Source organism: Lactuca serriola, chromosome 1 (assembly GCF_051521515.1).
Source record: "Lactuca serriola cultivar US96UC23 chromosome 1, Lser_US96UC23_V15, whole genome shotgun sequence".
Taxonomy (NCBI): Eukaryota; Viridiplantae; Streptophyta; class Magnoliopsida; order Asterales; family Asteraceae; genus Lactuca; species Lactuca serriola.
This window is the reverse complement of record NC_136408.1, coordinates 82,249,180-82,265,540: the sequence shown is the minus strand read 5'-3', so window position 1 is coordinate 82,265,540 and position 16,361 is coordinate 82,249,180.

Sequence of the window (16,361 nt, the reverse complement as noted above, 5' to 3'; positions counted from 1 at the left end):
ATAGCTAGGTGACAAGTGAAGACTTGTTCACACCCAATGATCCTAGTTAATATATAATCAAACATATATGTATCCAATTAGACTTTAAACCACTAATTGACAAAGTTAAGACATCATAAGGCATGTAAAACACCTTATATAAGTGCTACAAGTCATAAGGATTGCATCTAAGTGCTAAAGGACCTTGCTATTGTGTTTGGGGTTCAAGGGTAAACTCCTTTGGAGTTTACAGTTTTCATGACCTTAACCCAATGAGTTTACGGTCGTAAACTCAAGAGTTTATGGTCGTAAACTTATCACTCTTTGACCATAAGTTTTTTTGAGGTTTACAAGTCCTTTGAAGCATTTCTACTTGATGGTTAGGCCTTTGGAAGAGATTAGGGCATCATTACACTCCTTTGAGGAGTTTAAGGCCCCAAGACCATTTCCTTTTGGGTTTACTACCGTAAAACCATATGGAAAGTGGTATTTTCATGTTTTCAAGTCCTATACACAATAAGGAGTAGATCTAGACTAGTTTCACAAGGAAGGAAGGGACTAAGTCACACTTTTGGCCCTTAAAGAAGGGTTTACGGTTCAAGGAGTTCTTAAACCGTAAACACCTTTGATCTTGGTGTTTCCTTGAGTTTCTTTGATGTATAGAAGTATAACAAGCCTTACAATACACTAGGGTAGGAATACTTACTAGTTGGAAGCTTGAAAGGTACCAAAAGGCCAAGAACACTAGTGTGTGTTCTTGGTGTTCTTGGTGAAACTTGAAGATTCACCCTTCTAGAAAGATCTAACGGATAGAAGTATGTTAAATCACTAGATTAAGTGATATACTAACTCAAAAGGGTTAGAAACACTTATTAGATGATGATCTTGAAGAAAACTTTTGATGATACTTGAGAGAGTTTGAGATTTGATCTTGAAAAGGTGGAAAAATGCTAAAAATGGCTAAGTGCCACTTTTATACCCCTCCCCTTTAGGGTTTACGACCGTAAACACCAAGTTTAGGCCATAAACTCTAAACTTTTGATGTATCGGGACTTTATTGTTGCACAATAAACCCTAGGGCATCCTCTCTCCCGATATCTCCTAAAGTGTTAATCCTAAAATACTCAAACTTATTCCAAGAAGTCTAAAAATTAACAGTAACTGATTTGACTTCTATTGACTTGAAATGTTGTACGAAATAGAAATCTCAGGTTGTCACAAATTTAAATATTTAGATTTTATTCAATTAAAACAATATATTTAAATGTAATTATCCTAATCAAAAATGTTAATTATCTCAAAAATTTCACTGAACGGGAGGTTCCCCACAATGTGGCAGATAAATCTTCACGTCATGGCAGAAAGAAAAAGAACATGGATTAGACATTTGCCACGACGTGGCAGAAAAGCCCCACGCCGTGGCGCTGCGACATAATGATGATTCTGTGATTTCTCCAGTTGTTCAAGTTTAATTTATGCACATTTAATTGTTAGACAACCTAATGCTCTGATACCACTGATGATTTTCTCATGTAATAACGTGGAAATACCTTAAACTCTTAAGGGTACATGCAACCTAATTTGATCTATGTCATAACTCTATTGAAGCAACATACGATTGGACAACAAAATTCTATTCCCTGATTGAAATCGAAAATTAACAAGGATAATAACATACCTCTGATTTGTTATTGTAAAAAAACCCTTTGATCCAACTAGATCAATCCAATAGTCTCTTGAAAATTAGCTTCAATTGTATGCAAGCCCCTAATGTTTCACACTCACAACACAAGAATCCTAGAAGATTTAAAAGAGAGGGGAGAGGTAGGTAATTTTCGACTTTGGTATGTCTGATTGCATTGGCCGAAAATTCCCAAGTATTAGGCCCTATTTATAGCTGATTAGGAAACACCTAGAAACCCTAATTTGAGCATAACATAATATTATTTCCAATAAGGTAATTATCTAGTTCCTTGATTATCTACATGAAGGCTTCCGGAAGGCTCCAAGAGGAGCCTCCAAACCGTCTAACATGAGAAGGTTCTGGAACTTGTCATCTGCTCAACTTTTGAACAATTACAACTATAGTCCTTCAACTTTTAATTAATTATAATTAACCCAAAATTAATTTAAAATTAATTCTGATTAATTCGAAATTAATTATAACTATTTCTAATTAATTATTAGTCATATAATATATTAATAAACCATTTATCTCTCTCCTAAAATCAAACTATGCAATTTCTTGGTTATGAGTGCAACCAGAAAATGACTTTACTTTTATTCATCAACATTATACCAATTTAGTTAGGACCTTAGACATCTTAATCCAATAGAAAGAGGGTTGGAGGGAAGGGTGTAAAAGGATAATTAACCTGAATGGTTGTTTCCTAATTTTTTTTTGACAAGGTAAGTTACTTTGTTTTGTGGGTAGGCCTTGGATGTTTAGTTTAGGTGGGATTGGAAAAAGATAACTTAGAGCTGAAAAGGAAAGTGATTAGTTCTTTGCCTTATTGTAGGTTTTGGCCAGTTTGTGCTTAATCTAGACCAAATTCCTTATATTATACATATTGATTAATTTCAAACCCCCTTAGGGAACAATACTTTGGTCCCATTGGCTGATTTTTTTCTTTCTGCTTTATTTTTTGGTAGTTTATCCATTTTATATTGTTGGTGGATTACATGTGTTAACAACTGTTGTTGTACCATCTATGTGGTCGTTTTTCCCCTGCTCTATCAACTGTGTGGTTGTTTTTCCCCTGTTCTGCTGTTGCCATCGCACTGTATACCACCGCTTACTCCTTCCACCCTCATAAATTCTTCCAATCCTTCCACCGCTTAGCCCCTCCGCGTTCTACCAATCAACGTCAAAGGTTCTATTGTCATTGATTTGTATAGAAGTAATCTACACCACCATCAATTTGGGATTTGCAAGTAAAGAGGCTTTGATTTTGGATTCATACTGGTCGATTGACACTAGGTGCCATGTCTGTCTTCTCTACCCCTCTGCTTTCCTCCACCGCCTAAACTAATGTCGGCTCTGTTTCCGATATCCTGGTGGGTTCTGCGGCGTCTTATTGTATGAATCTTTCATTCTTTGTCTTAATCTCTAAAGCTTTGTTGGAATATTGGGTAAGTTCTTATTCGCTTTCCATGGGTTTCCATTTTGGTTTGCTTACGCTTTTGTCTACAGATCACTAATTTACTTTTTGATTTTGACTTTTGGTTGCAGTTAATGTTTAATTTTGATGAAAAGGAGATATGAGTTTGCTCGGCATAATAGTAGGGCGAAGGGTGAGTTTGTTTAATCTTATGATGTAATTTTTATGCTTCATAAAGGGTGAGTTTTTTTAATATTATGATGTAATTTTTATGTTTCATATTTATATTTTCATTCGTTGTTATTAACAGTAACCCTAACATCTTCTATCCTCTCTATCCATTTTTCTTTTTCTGTAGCTATCAAGTTTTATCCATTTGCCTACAAGATGTTTGTAAAAATACCTCAATGAAGTCAATAATATATCTGTAACACCCCGACTTCCAAGTACAATTTTTACGTATTATATGACATATTTATGGACCTAGTCGACGAGTTGTTTGCCCCCAACTTGTCGTGTAGAGGCGGGTTAGCCCGCGTGGATTATTAGATTTACTCGACGAGTCGGAGGACCCGGACTCGACGAGTAGGATCTAGGAGATGAAACCCTAATTATTAGGGTTTGCACCCTATTTATCTTTGGTTGAGTTATCCTATATCAACAGCCATCATTAGTGCATTGGTATGCCACCCTTTGAGCTTTTGTGTGGGAGGAGGTGTCGGACCCTCATTTGTTGGGGAGAGGTAGCGCATGGACCCGAGGGCCCTTGCGAGCAGATCCAGAGCATGTGTGATACATGGAGTAGTGGCAAGGTTGGCTAGTGGTTTCCCTGGGTAAGGGAAGAGAAAGGTATGTAACCCCCGGGGGGAGTGTTGGTTCATGGAAGTGAAAGTAGTAGTGAGAGTGGATGATTTGGAGTATGGTGGTTGAACACTGTGTCTGTGATAGTGGTATGGAATGACATCATGTTGGGATGTCTGCTGAGGACGCGGAAGGGGTTCCGCGGGAGTAGAGCCAAGAGTCTCAGGATGGATGCAGGGAGGGAGTCTGGGACTCCCAGCTTGATTCTGATCAGGGTATTGGATATGTACTAGTGGTTCATCTTGGGGGGATGTTGGAGGATATCATCAGTGCATCGGGTTTTTCCCAACCTGAGGGTGCTGGGAAAGTTCAGCATGCGTATGTGATTGCAAGAGGAGAACTCGTGGGAGTTGCTCTGAGATTGAAGAGTGGGTGGGTCTTTCTGTCAGCATGGAATGGATAGAGAGGGATTCGAATCGGGGATCCGATGGTTCATGGCTTTCTAGCCCTTATGGGTCGAGCGATTGTTGAGATTTGGAGCAGTGATGCATCTCGGGTAATTCTCGATTGTTGAGTGTGATTATCAGAGGGTACAGCCGGTGCCCGATTTGAGACGGTGGTCAGGACACCGCAAGGAAAGAGGAAGTGAGTTCGAGTTCGATGGTTATGCTTGAGGAACCTGGTCCAGTTAGGGCCAGGTGGCGCGTCGTGGGAGTATTTTGGAGTTGAGTTGCCATAGGCTTCGAGGACGAAGCCTAATTTAAGTGGGGGAGAATTGTAACATCCCGAAATATCAAGGGTAGAGTTGAAGGGCTAAAAGAGTAAGTTGTGAAAGAGTGACTCGGCGAGTCCATGGATGGACTCGACGAGTAGAGTCGCGACTGCGTCGCGTGCTAAATAGCCGACTCGGCGAGTCAGTGAGGAGGACTCGGCGAGTAGGCGCTGATTGGAGAAAACCCTAATTCTCGGGGTTGAGCCCTATATAAAGAACATTATGTTTTCCTCCCAGCCTCCTTATCACCCCTTGAGCCCCAGAAAACCCTAAATCGCGGAGAAGCACCATTGTTGAGTGGATTGGAGCTTGGAGAAGTAATTGTTGAAGGAATTTTGGGAGATTGAAGGCTTGGAGCAAGGGGCTTTGCTTGGGTTCGAATTACATTGCAGTTGGGGCATATTTTGGAGGTAATATCTCGTTCTTGGGCTATTGTTATGTTGTTTCTTCATTTTGGAAATTGTGGGAACTTGTCTATGGATGTAATTGGAAGTCTAGAGGTTAGATCTAAGGTTGCTACCTCAGATCTGGAATGGAGAAGGATCAGAGAGCATGAAAGTCCCTGTGTTGGAGTGTTTTGTGGAGCCATCATGTCCCCAAACCCTAGCCCAATGTGCAAATGGCCTAGATCTCTTTGGATTCACGTAAAGTTTGCCACTTTACGTGATGGATGAGTGGTAGGAGGCTAGATCTATGTTTTGGAGCAATTGCATGGCCTGGAATGCTTCTGAATGGATTCAGACCGGTGGTACTCGGCGAGTCACATGGAAGTACTCGACGAGTTGCTTGAAGATGAGCTCGAACTCGACGAGTTGGAAGAACAACTTGGCGAGTTGGATGAAGATGGTCTGGAACTCGGCGAGTTGTATGAACAACTCGGCGAGTAGGTTGAAGATAGCCTTAGACTCGGCGAGTCAGTTGTTGGACTCGGCGAGTCTTGTCGAAAAGTCCCAATATCTTCTGGTCGAGTTGAGAATCGGCGAGTCAAGGGATGACTCGGTGAGTTGTGTGTGAGTGGACTTAGAGTTGTTGGACTCGGCGAGTCTCGGGGTGACTCGGCGAGTTAGGTCGCGGATTGAGTGAAGTTCTGATTATGGGAACTCGGCGAGTCATAGGGTTGACTCGGCGATAAGGGTCAGTCAGGGGTTGACTTTGACTGAGGACTTGATTTTGACCAAGGGTTGACCGTTGACTTTTAGGGTTTGGTCAGCGATGTGGCCTTTGGGCCAAGAGAGGGGTAAAATAGTCTTTTACCCTTAAGAGGGTGCCATGAGAGGATTGATTCTAGTCTCGAGAGTTATATTCATGAGAGTATTTGCCTTATGTGTTAGGCGGTGGCGAGTTCGAGATTTAAGTGTGGGGATATCTGCTTGCTGCTTGCCAGGTGAGTCTTCACACTATACTTTACCTTGAGTGGTAGTTATGTGTGACCGGAAGGTCTTACGTTGTGACATCCCCAAAATCTCGGCCAGAAAAGACTGATTTTCATTTATGCTTTTAAATATTTTCAGAGTAAATCCTTTTGACTTGAAAGAGTTGCGGAATTTGTTCCCAAAAACAAAACATGATAAAACAATGTTTACCGAAGCATTTCATAAAAGAAATGTATTTTCATTATAATCAAAACTCGGGGTGTCTTGTTCCGATACAGACCAATAAGCATAAACGAATACATTACAAGTCATATAACAAATATAAACATATGCAGACTTGTAAACAAAACAACTTGATGGATCATCCATCTCATGCCCTTCCGCCACTTCCTGTAATACAATTTAAAACTGAGTGGGTCAGGCTTGGGAGCCTGGTGAGCATATAGGGTTTTCAACCCACAATAAATATCATATTTAATTTTTCACCAACCAACAATAACCCAATTACCCATTCCCGTTATTCTCACTTTAATGTCCCTAATTCAACTAACATAAGGGACCTAGTCTAAGAATATTTCATCGGGGCGACAACACATGCTTCGGGGGTACCTCAGCAATATAAGTCAAATAAGGCAACCATGAGGGGGATGGAGTACAACGAATGAACACCCAAGTTCATTAACACCTACAGGTGGCGAACCTGCTAATGTTTCCACAAGACTGTCTAGAATAGCCAGTGGTCGTCATCTAAACTCCGCTAGATGACTCAATCAAACAACAACGAGGCCTCTCATCTGTTTATTACACACCAACTGTCTACCCATGTTCTACCCAACATATTAGTAGATAAAAATATACATTTGTATACACAGTTTAAAGAAAACCTGTATAGCATGCTTTAATCAACACATATATCACAAAACAGATGAGGCACACACACACATAACACATATTTCATAAAGAAATAAGCATATCTGTAAGATGGAAGAGAGTGAATACACATTCACACATAACACAACCAAGTATATACACATAGCACGTATTTTTATATAAAATACTTCGTATTATTGTATTAGAAAGAAAATAACCACACACTCACACTTATAAACAACAATATAATTAATACACTCGAACCAAACTCGTATTATTATTGTGTTTAAGAAAGTTAGTATACACTCACTTGATCAGAAGATGATCGGACAACACTACGGCTTATAGAAGTAGTATTCCTCAGCAGATCTGGAAAATCTCCTCGAAAATCAAACTTCTCGCGGGCAGAGCTTCGACTTGGGAACCGCACTTCTTGGGATCTTCGGGGTCTCGGGACTTGCCTCGGGGCTAGAGTATGATACCGGGGCTTCGGGGTATCTTCGGCACGAAAAACGATGCAAAAGACTAGAGAGAAGAGAAGAAATGAACAAGAAATATGGCTGTCTTCGGATCCTTTATATAGACGCTGGAGCCTCGGAGTACGCGGGGCGTACTGCAGTACGCAGCGCGTACTGCGTCCGAAATCGTCACTGCATGCGTCATCCGAAGTGTCGACACTATTGGAGTACGCGATAGCGTACTCACGTACGCGGGGCGTACTCCGGATCACACCGGTGACTCGGCTTCGGATAAGGCTTCCGATTTTTGAATTCAATTTAATTACAAAATGATTAATAAACTTCGGAAATTCATAACTTCTTCATACGAACTCCGTTTTCGACGTTCTTTATATCCACGGAAAGGTGAGACCATGCTCTACGACTTTCGTTTAGACTCCGTCGGCTAATTTTGACTTTATTTTTATTAATTATTTTTAATAGGCCGCGAGAGAAACTTTCGTTATAAATTCATAACTTCTTCGTTTGACGTCCGTTCTCGCCTAACTTTTTATCCCTTCGATGCCAACAATGAGATCTTCGATTCTCATTTAGATTGCTTCGGCTAAAAACCGCTCGATCTCAAATCGAGTATTTCAGGCTGCATGCCGCTAAGCCGGAACTTCGATAAATAATAACTTCCTCATACGAAGTCAGATTTGGGCGTTCTATATATATTCGGAAACCTCGTTTCAACTACTACAACATTAACCAAAGATATTAAGTTTATTTTACACTTAAATTTTGATGCTTATTTTTATTCTTAATTAATCAAACCACATAATTAAGGAATTAAGCACAAAACACATAATACTCAAATAATACAATCTTATTATTTCAAAACGGGTTACAAAGGTTAACCTAGACCATTACATTGCTAAAAATGGCAAGCCCGGAAACACAGGCGTTACAATTCTCTCCACCTTAGAATGATTCCGTCCCCGGAATCACACATCAACAAACAAATGCGGATAGCGACTCAACATGTCACTCTCCGTCTCCCAGGTGAGATTCGGCCCATTCGTGTGTTTCCATCGGACAACCACTAACCCAACCATTTTGCGTCGCAACTTCTTAGTCTTTCGGTCAACAATTGCCTCTGGTTCTTCAATCAACCTTTTGTTCTCATCAATTCTCAATTCGGAAATTGGAATTATATCGGGAACTTCTCCCGTGAACTTCCTCAAATAACACACATGAAAAGTGTTGTGAATTCCATTCAGTTCTTCGGATAATTCGAGCTTGTAAGCTTGATTCCCAATCCTCTGAAGGACTTTAAACGGTCCAATAAACCTTGGAATCAACTTTCCCCTTTTACCAAATCTTATAAGTCCCTTCCACGGCGAGACTTTAAGCAAAACCGAATCTCCAACCTCAAAAGTCATCGGTCTTCGCTTCTTGTCAGCATAGCTCTTTTGACGATCTTGAGCTGCTAACATTCTTTCCCTAATTATTTTCAACTTTTCAGCAGTTTGATGAACCATCTCTGGTCCCATAAACTGCTTTTCCCCAGCCTCAAGCCAACAAGACGGCGTACGACACTTCTGTCCATACAAAGCTTGAAAAGGTGCCATCTTAATGCTCGAGTGAAAACTATTATTATAGGAAAATTCTACCAACGGTAAGTGTTCATCCCAATTACCTAGGAATTCCAAGGTACATGCTCTCAGCATATCTTCAAGTGTTTGTATTGTTCTTTCACTCTGACCATCAGTCTGCGGATGGTAAGCTGTGCTTAAACATAACTTGGTACCCATTTCCTCTTGTAGACTTTTCCAAAACCTTGAGGTGAAACGGCTATCATGATCCGATACAATCGTTAACGGAACACCGTGAAGCCTCACAATTTCCTTCACGTAAGAATTCGCAAGCTTTTCCATAGACCACTTCTCCTTGGCCGCTATGAAATGCGCACTCTTAGTGAATCGATCAACGACCACCCAAATCATGTCGTGACTATTCTTTGTTCTGGGCAGTTTAGTGACAAAATCCATAGCAATGTCTTCCCACTTACCCATAGGCACAGGCAATGGTTCTAAACTCCCGTAAGGTTTTTGATGTTGTGTCTTGACTCTCGCACAAGTCACACACTCGACCACATACTTTGTAACATCAAGCTTCATCGTCGGCCACCAGTAGTAGGGTTTCAGGTCCCTATACATTTTAGTGCTACCCGGATGAATTGAGTACATGGTTTTATGAGCTTCTTCCATCAGAAGATCCCTAATTCCTCCTGACTTAGGTACCCAAATACGATCTTGGAATACCTTCAGTCCATGACCGTTAGTACCAAACACCAACGTTTTACCCAAACGTTCCTCCTTTCGGTCATTTTTCTCAGAAGCTTCCTCTTGAGCTTTCTTTATACTTTCCACAATAGTCGAGACAACTTCAATTCTCAACGCTCTTGGCCTCTTTCTTTCAAGATTGACCTTCCGACTGAGAGCATCAGCAACAACATTAGCTTTACCGGGGTGGTAAAGTATCTCGCAGTCGTAGTCTTTAAGTAATTCTAGCCAGCGTCGTTGCCTCATATTCAATTCTTTCTGATTAAAGAGGTATTGGAGACTCTTATGATCAGTGAAAAGTTTGCACTTCGTGCCATAGAGGTAATGCCTCCATATTTTCAGAGCGAAAACTACCGCTGCCAACTCCAAATCATGAGTCGGGTAATTCTTTTCATGCTCTTTCAGCTGTCGAGACGCATATGCTATCACCTTTTCTCTTTGGGTCAAAACACAACCCAATCCAACACCAGACGCATCACTATAAACAGCGAAGTCTTCAACTCCATCAGGTAGAGAAAGTATCGGTGCCTCGCATAGCTTCTTCTTTAACTTCTCGAATGCTTCTTTATGCTTCTCACTCCAAGCATAAGTAGCTCCTTTGTGGGTCAAAGCTGTCAATGGAGTAGCAATCGAAGAAAAGCCTTGGATAAACCTGCGGTGATATCCGGCTAATCCTAAAAAGCTTCGAATCTCCGTGGGACTTTTCGGTTGTTCCCACTTCGTCACAGCTTCGATCTTCGCTGGATCAACCATTATCCCTTCTTGGTTGACCACGTGACCCAAGAATTGGACTTCACGAATCCAAAAATCACATTTGGAGAACTTTGCATAAAGCTTCTCCCTCTTCAAAACTTCTAACACTTCTCGCAAGTGCCTGCCATGCTCCTCCTGGCTTTTCAAGTAAATCAGAATGTCGTCTATGAACACTATCACAGATTTATCAAGGAACGGATTACAAACCCTATTCATCAAATCCATGAACGCTGCTGGAGCATTGGTTAGTCCAAACGACATAACCAAGAACTCGTAGTGTCTGAATGCAGTCTTCTCGATATCTTGCTCTCTTACCTTCAGCTGATGATATCCTGACCTAAGATCGATCTTCGAGAAATAGCTCGAACCTTGCAATTGATCAAACAGGTCATCAATCCTCGGCAACGGATATCTATTCTTTATTGTTGCCTTGTTCAGCTCTCTGTAATCGATGCACATTCTCATACTTCCATCTTTCTTCTTCACAAATAACACCGGAGCTCCCCAGGGCGATGAACTAGGTCTAATGAAACCTTTGTCCAATAACTCCTGAAGTTGCATCATCAGCTCCTTCATCTCCGTCGGTGCTAATCGATAAGGTGCTTTTGCTATTGGTGTGGTTCTTGGTAACAAGTCTATTCTGAACTCCACTTGTCTATCAGGTGGTAATCCAGGAAGATCCTCGGGAAATACTTCCGGATAATCACACACCACTGGAATACTCTGCATCACCTTCTTTTCCTTCTTAGCATCAATCACAAATGCTAAATATGATGTACATCCCTTGGTCAAACACTTTCTGGCTTTCATTAGAGAAATGATCCCAAAATTCACTCGCCGTTTGTCCCCATACACCATAAACGAATCTTTTCCAGGCGGGTTTACTTTAACTATCTTCTTCTTGCACAAAATTTCGGCATCATTGGCGCTAAGCCAATCCATTCCCAACACGATGTCGAAACCATTTAGTTCGATAGGAAATAATTCATCGTGAAACTTATTCCCATTCAGATCAATTAAGATGCTTCTCATACGATGGCTAACAGGTACAAACTTGCCACCAGCTACTTCGACTAATAAAGCATTATCTAGTCTATCAATAGGCAAAGCTAGCTTTCTACCAAACTCATGCGAAATAAAGGAGTAGTTGGCTCCAGAATCAAACAAAATTTGAGCAGGTAAATCATTTACGAGAAAGGTACCTGAAGCGACATCAGCTTCATCTTTAGCAGCCTCAAGTGTCATCTGGAAGGCTCTTGCCTTCGGCTTTGGTGGAATGTTGGGCCTAGCTGCCTCCTTCCTCTTCGGACAGTCTTTCAAAATATGCCCCTCTTCATTACACCCAAAACACATCCTTTTGTTGTTCGGACATTCATTGGCAAAATGTCCAACCTTCCCACACTTGTAGCAGGTTACATCCTCGCTACATTTCCCAAAGTGCTTTTTCTTACACTTATCACACCACTTCGCCTCGCCTCCTTTTCCTCCAAACTTTTTCGAATCAGATTTCGAAAATTTTCCTTTCTTACCGGAACCAGATGTTCCCTCAATCTTCCTTTTCTCACCAACATCAACCTTGTCGGTGGTTCTCCCCTTGATCATGTTCTCCACAGACTTGGCAGCCCAGATAGCTGCCTCTAGAGTAAGTGCCTGACGTACTGGCACCTCGTACTCCCATGGGAGTCCCTTCGCATACCGATCCACCTTTGTCAGCTCGTCTGGAACGATACGCAAGGTAAACTCCATCTTATCGGTGAAGTTATTGGTGTACTCATCAACTGACATGCTACCTTTCGTCAATGTCAAAAACTTATTCTCCAACTCCACCAGATTTTGAGCCGAGCAGAACTTGCGCTTAAACTGCACCAAGAACTCTGCCCATGACAATTGCAGTGGCTCGTTAGGGCTTAAGGTCTTCCCTAGAGTGTTCCACCAACGAATGGCTCCACCTCGGAATTGACGCACGGCATAAATAGTTTGCAACTTACCTCTGCAGCCACACGTCATGAAGGCTAGCTCCATTTCGGAGATCCAATCCATAATCCCAATCGGATCCTCCTTTCCATTGAAGGTCGATGGTTTGCAAGTCAAAAAGTCCTTGTACTTGCATCCCATTCCATCATTCCTTCCTTCATGGTTATCTTGCCTAACTATCGGTGGGTTGGCTGGACCAACAGACCCACTGAAGTTTCCTCCTTCTGAGTGCCCTTCATTCAGTTCAGGCTCTTCCACACGAATCGACAGTTCTTCACGATTCTGTTGAAGCAACCGTCTAGTTTCATCCATCTGACGATCCAACATCGTCTGAATCATCAATTGCACACCAGCCATGGTTATTGGCTCAGGTGCTGCTGCTACGACAGGTATTGGCTCAATCACTGGTGGTTGATTCCTGTTTTCGTCAGCATTTCCAACTCCACTTCTTGTTCTCACCATTTTGATCTACACACCGAATAAGGTGAAATTAGATCCTCAATCATGATAGGTATTCAAATCATCCTTATCACTCTGAAACGTTTACATGCTAGTCCTAATATCGTAGACGTACGCTTAGAATCCTACACACATAAGGTTTCTAGATCCGGTCGGCAACAGACCATAGATCCGAACAAATAATATCATATATATGGCAACATTTAGCACATAAAAGCATTTTAGGCAACTTTCCTAAAATAAACTAGTGCTCGTGTCTAAATCACAACAGACATACATCTCAAAACTTCACTTAGCATTCTAAGTTTAAGTCTAGAAATCCTACAAATTCCTAGTTCGCTTAAACTAATGCTCTGATACCAACTGTGACATCCCCAAAATCTCGGCCAGAAAAGACTGATTTTCATTTATGCTTTTAAATATTTTAAGAGTAAATCCTTTTGACTTGAAAGAGTTGCGGAATTTGTTCCCAAAAACAAAACATGATAAAACAATGTTTACCGAAGCATTTCATAAAAGAAATGTATTTTCATTATAATCAAAACTCGGGGTGTCATGTTCCGATACAGACCAATAAGCATAAACGAATACATTACAAGTCATATAACAAATATAAACATATGCAGACTTGTAAACAAAACAACTTGATGGATCATCCATCTCATGCCCTTCCGCCACTTCCTGTAATACAATTTAAAACTGAGTGGGTCAGGCTTGGGAGCCTGGTGAGCATATAGGGTTTTCAACCCACAATAAATATCATATTTAATTTTTCACCAACCAACAATAACCCAATTACCCATTCCCGTTATTCTCACTTTAATGTCCCTAATTCAACTAACATAAGGGACCTAGTCTAAGAATATTTCATCGGGGCGACAACACATGCTTCGGGGGTACCTCAGCAATATAAGTCAAATAAGGCAACCATGAGGGGGATGGAGTACAACGAATGAACACCCAAGTTCATTAACACCTACAGGTGGCGAACCTGCTAATGTTTCCATAAGACTGTCTAGAATAGCCAGTGGTCGTCATCTAAACTCCGCTAGATGACTCAATCAAACAACAACGAGGCCTCTCATCTGTTTATTACACACCAACTGTCTACCCATGTTCTACCCAACATATTAGTAGATAAAAATATACATTTGTATACACAGTTTAAAGAAAACCTGTATAGCATGCTTTAATCAACACATATATCACAAAACAGATGAGGCACACACACACATAACACATATTTCATAAAGAAATAAGCATATCTGTAAGATGGAAGAGAGTGAATACACATTCACACATAACACAACCAAGTATATACACATAGCACGTATTTTTATATAAAATACTTCGTATTATTGTATTAGAAAGAAAATAACCACACACTCACACTTATAAACAACAATATAATTAATACACTCGAACCAAACTCGTATTATTATTGTGTTTAAGAAAGTTAGTATACACTCACTTGATCAGAAGATGATCGGACAACACTACGGCTTATAGAAGTAGTATTCCTCAGCAGATCTGGAAGATCTCCTCGAAAATCAAACTTCTCGCGGGCAGAGCTTCGACTCGGGAACCGCACTTCTTGGGATCTTCGGGGTCTCGGGACTTGCCTCGGGGCTAGAGTATGATACCGGGGCTTCGGGGTATCTTCGGCACGAAAAACGATGCAAAAGACTAGAGAGAAGAGAAGAAATGAACAAGAAATATGGCTGTCTTCGGATCCTTTATATAGAGGCTGGAGCCTCGGAGTACGCGGGGCGTACTGCAGTATGCAGCGCGTACTGCGTCCGAAATCGTCACTGCATGCGTCATCCGAAGTGTCGACACTATCGGAGTACGCGATAGCGTACTCACGTACGCGGGGCGTACTCCGGATCACACCGGTGACTCGGCTTCGGATAAGGCTTCCGATTTTTGAATTCAATTTAATTACAAAATGATTAATAAACTTCGGAAATTCATAACTTCTTCATACGAACTCCGTTTTCGACGTTCTTTATATCCACGGAAAGGTGAGACCACGCTCTACGACTTTCGTTTAGACTCCGTCGGCTAATTTTGACTTTATTTTTATTAATTATTTTTAATAGGCCGCGAGAGAAACTTTCGTTATAAATTCATAACTTCTTCGTTTGACGTCCGTTCTCGCCTAACTTTTTATCCCTTCGATGACAACAATGAGATCTTCGATTCTCATTTAGATTGCTTCGGCTAAAAACCGCTCGATCTCAAATCGAGTATTTCAGGCTGCATGCCGCTAAGCCGGAACTTCGATAAATAATAACTTCCTCATACGAAGTCAGATTTGGGCGTTCTATATATATTCGGAAACCTCGTTTCAACTACTACAACATTAACCAAAGATATTAAGTTTATTTTACACTTAAATTTTGACGCTTATTTTTAATCTTAATTAATCAAACCACATAATTAAGCAATTAAGCACAAAACACATAATACTCAAATAATACAATCTTATTATTTCAAAACGGGTTACAAAGGTTAACCTAGACCATTACATTGCTAAAAATGGAAAGCCCGGAAACACAGGCGTTACATACGTGCTTACAGTGAGTATTATGTTATCCTGTTGTATGTGATATGCTATGCATTATGTCTTTGTGATTTATGCTATGCGGAGTTTATAGACCGGACCGAAGGGTCCAACGATTTATGAGGCCGGAAGGCTTATGCAGACCGGACCGGAGGGTCCAACGAGCTTAGGACCAGAGGGTCCAAAGAGTTATAGCCTCGAGTGGCTAATATGTGTTATGAGTGGTATTTTGGGGAACTCACTAAGCTTCGTGCTTACAGTGTTTTGTTTTATGTTGTGTTGCAGGTTTCTTTCAGTATCACGGGACGGCACCGGCTTGATTGTACACACCAGAGAAAGAGTCATGTTTGAGGATCCTGGTTTTCTATACAATTGAAATGGAGTCATGTTTTTGTAATTCGATTATGAATGAGATTTTAAACAAGTGTTTCTAAGAATTAAACGATTATTTTTTTAATGAAAAATTGTTTGAAATTTTCGGTGTTACACTAATCTAGCATGTATAATTCGAAAAGATCTAGATGTTTACCCATTCAAAAAGTGGCTTAGATCTTCTTCTCTTCTTCTCTTGAGCGTAGAGTCACAATTGTAACTCCTTTAATGGATCACAAACACCACAAGCAAGAAGGAAAATTTAAGAGAGGAGGGAGGATGCTAATTTTCGGCCTAGGGTTTCTCTTGGGAAGCAAGTAGCCGGAAACTAAAGGTTAGGGGTCATATTTATACTGTAGGCTGCTAGGGTTTCAGTCTAAACCCTAATGGACAGCTTAGTCACCAAGCAGCCCAAGGAACCTTCTGGAATAAGGCCTTGGACGAAAAAATGTTGATCCTTCATCATAATTTCGTTCCCCCTTAGTCCATTAGGTTTCCCAGCCCAAAACTCAACTATCACACATTTGACAGTTTATGCCCCTTTATTCAATTAGTC